We start from the raw sequence: 3,928 nt of genomic DNA, 5'->3' as shown, positions 1-3,928 counted from the left end.
TTGCGGGGCTGTAGTTTGTCAGTTAGTGAGTAAGGTTGAAATCTACCTGGCGACATGATGAAACGCAGCGTTTCCGAGCACAGGGGGTCTGCGCCCCTCTGAATGACGGCTCTGGGAAACGTGGATGCATCGAACGTGGAAACCAGGTGCAGCTCCCCAGAAACGGGGCAACAGAACCTTGTATGTGGGAACAATTTCTGAAGGCAGTTACGAAAAACTCCTTTTCCAGTTTCTAAACAAAAGATAATCATACCATCTGGGATTAGGGCGCGTGTGGGGGAGCGGGCTGGAGGTTTAAGGGACCCTGATGACTATTCCGGAACCCGCACCTCCCACCAAACAGGAAGTGGGGGGACATTTGCGTGTTGGATCGATCGAGATAGAGATGGAGAAGGAGCCCCGCAGAATCCATAGCTCTGCCCGCCTGTGTGCCCCTGCGTCCCTGAGCTCTGTCCCACCTCGACTGACCCCACACTCTGCTCCCCGCTGTGTGCGGACCTCGGGCTGTCTACAGTGAGAACTTTATGGAAGGTCTGCTGTCAGCCTCCAGCCTCTCAGGCCCCCTGGAGATCTGGGGTGCCATTCCCAGGCCTGTCCCTGCTTCCCAAAGAGATTTCTCTAGAAAGAAGCGACCTGGACAGAATAACAGAAGGGACAGTCTGAGCCACACAACGAAGAACGCACCCGAAACCAGGCGACCGGTCAGCAGCCGCCCCGAAGCCTGCGGGGGCAGTTGACACGCAGGGTGGGAAGGGCGACAGCATCGTGTCTGTGATCTCGGGATAAAAGCTCAGCTCCCTCCGGAACCCTGTCTTCAGAGATGGCCACTCAGCACATCGGGGGCGCGGGCTCACGACGGTGCGTAAGGCCTCAGGGCGCCCTGGGAACCGAAGGGCGCTGGTCCTCTCCAGTCTTCAGTAACGAGTCAGCGGGGTAATGGTCAAAAAAGGGGAAACAGAGGCAGTCAGTTTGTTTGCGGTGACAGAGGTGGGTCTTCAGCAAGGACACTTGACTCAGGCACCTATCTGATTCTCAAATTAACTGTCATGGTAGAAAAAATCTGTTGGAGAACTGTCTTTCCCCGCCGGGCAATAGGAGGGACGGGGCGCCCACCACTGAGAAGCGGGGGTAACATCCAGGGCGGAGGGTGGGCGGACATGGTTCCTGACCTGGAGAGGTGGCTGAGGCTGCCTGGGGACTGAGGGACTTAGCCTGGAGGACTGTGAAAGGAACCGGGAATGTCTATTCTCATGGATTTTCAGAAGCGATATTGATGGCAGTCGTGGAACTCTAATTAATCTTGTAACTCGGGTTTACAAGGAAAGCAAATAACGAGACAGTTTCGCCTCCTTCATCCCGCTAGCTCTCTCCCCGACGCCCTTGAAGATGCACTGAACGAGAGCAAAGGAAAAGTTTCTTTTGGGGTCATCTAGTTACATTTCCCCGACACTTCAGCGTGGGGACATCAGTACCTTCTCACACAGACACACGGAGTGTGACAGGGTGGGATGGGACGAGACTTCACAGGTGAATGTCCGCTTTTTAGGGGTCACGGCTGTAGGTTTTACTGGCTCTGATCAGCGGAAATAGGATCCCCTGCCCAGTGGCCGAGCGCCACCATAGGGAGCGACCCCTTTTCCTGTGTCTAATGGACAAATTGACACCTAAGACAAGATGCCAGGCCCTAGGAAGCTCTTTATACTTTTCATAATCTGCAGAATCATCGATTCTAAGGGGACGCCCTACATCATACTGACATTCTTTTCTCAGCCTAATGGTTTGCTTTATTATCCGGGAGGTTCTCATTTGAACACCGTTCTGTTAACCCTCTGTAGTGACTGAGTCTGTTGCTGGGGTACGTATCCTGCTCTGCCCGTGGATCACCCGACGGGACTGGATCCGGGTGATGGGGACAGAGAGACAGCTGTGGCATTCGTGGTCTTGACGTAGACAGCCTGAGCACGCTTTAGCTTGGGAGAGGAGAAGGTGACTCGTCTTCTGCTCTGGCTCCTGTCATGTTTCACCCCAGAATTTAGAAGCATTTCTGTCTTTTGTTTGAATACCTAAGCCAGGGCGACTTACGTGACATTCTTTAGAAAGTCAATGGGTTGTTTTGAAAGAAACTTTATATACTTTAAATATAGACAAATATTTTAATTTATTTTTATTCCTTGAAAATGTTTTATATCTTAGGAAACCTTAAGATCCAAAAGAACTGTTAATATTTCAGGATATGTGTGTGAATCCTATAAGGTGACATACTGTGCTTTGTTTTCTAAATTCTTTTTCAAATATGAATGATTTTAGACCTCGGTTCGGTGTTCTAATCAGTCGGGACAGAAGAATGCCATCTGTGTCAACAAAAAGAATGCATTTTGGTAAAGCATTAATACAAAATTAATTTTGATGGAATCGACACGCTGCCGGACACCCAGCATGACATGGTGATAAGATATAGATTTTTTTGCTACATTACCAATCATTGCATAAGCCACTGGACAAATTGTTGGAGAATTTTAAGTGTCACTTGGAGTCTTCAAATGCAGGTGTTACTCTATGCCTTAAAAAGCAGCTGGTGAAAGTTTGCAAATGTGTTGCCACTACGTGACGTGTGTCTCACGAATCGTTTGCAAAGGCGGTTTGCGAGTATTTTGAAATATGTAAGAGGAGGAGGGAGCATATGGATAAGGCGGAGGGCACAAGAGGGGAGAGGCAGTGAGCACGGCCACGGGGAGAGGGGACAGGGTGGGGTGACACATGGAGAGAGGAAGCAACACAGCGCATGTCACAAACACTCTCCATATGAATACCATAGAAACTCGAATACGCTGCTATTATATTTTAATAAGGAAACGGGTAGGTGTTTCGCGCCACTTGAAGTGGGAACAAGCAAACAACACTCCACCCCCCACCCCCCGCCCAGAACCTATTGGCAGGTGCGCATGCTTGATGGAAATAAGCGGAAATGAGTCAGCGTGTCACCAGGGCCCGAGCTGGCTAAGACATTGAGCTGCGACAATGCGTTGGATTGAGCATGCTTCTCAAACGTGCCGACCAAGACGTTAATGGAGGGGACTCACGGGACAGCTGCCATCACTGGGCCGAGGCCGGAGGATGCTCACCTGCACACGTCTGCCACATCAGCTCTTTAATAAGGTCCCACGTGCCACGTCACCAGACACTGGACTCAGAGGACGAGGTCTGAACATGTGCATTTTCAGGTTTTGCCGCTTTCGATGGTGCCCAGGCTGTTAGTCTGTCCTCTAAGCGGCTGGCTCGGGCCCTGAATTAGCTGCCCAGACAGCTGTAACCAAGGACCACAGACTGGGGGGGCTTCTCACCATCTGGGGCCAGAGTACAGCGTCAGGTTGTCAGTGGGGCCACGCTTCTCCCGAGGGCTCTGGGGAGAGTCTGGTCCCGGCCTCGCAGCTTCCTGTGGCCACCATCGCTCCTTGGTGTTTCTTGGCTTGTAGACACGTCACTCCGGGGTCTGCCTTCGCACAGCTGTCTTCATGTGACATTGCGTGTCTGCGTCTGTGTCTTCTCATAAGGACACCAGTCACATGGAATTAAGTCCCACCCTAATGACACCATCTTAACTTGATTGTATCTGCAAAGACTATTTGCAGATACAGCCACACTCACAGGTACCAGGAGTAACGCAATCAGCATATCTTTTGGGGGATAAAATGTGACCCACACGGGCACTCACTGACCAGATGTGAGCACAGCCTCTGCATCATGGCATCTGGGTCATCTTCGGGAGGCTAGAGAGAGCGTTCTCCGCACCCTCACCTCGCCCTTCCCCTCCCCCAGGCACCGGCGTGGGCTCTGGCCTCCACTGCCACTCGTGGCCACATGGGGCCCGCCCCAGAAGTGACCCCCACGTCGGCAGAAGTTCCAAGTGAAGAAGAGATAGGACTGTGAT

The sequence above is a fragment of the Pteropus vampyrus genome, unplaced genomic scaffold (assembly GCF_000151845.1).
Source record: "Pteropus vampyrus isolate Shadow unplaced genomic scaffold, Pvam_2.0 Scaffold258, whole genome shotgun sequence".
Lineage (NCBI taxonomy): Eukaryota > Metazoa > Chordata > Mammalia > Chiroptera > Pteropodidae > Pteropus > Pteropus vampyrus.
Note: the sequence above shows the minus strand (reverse complement) of the source record.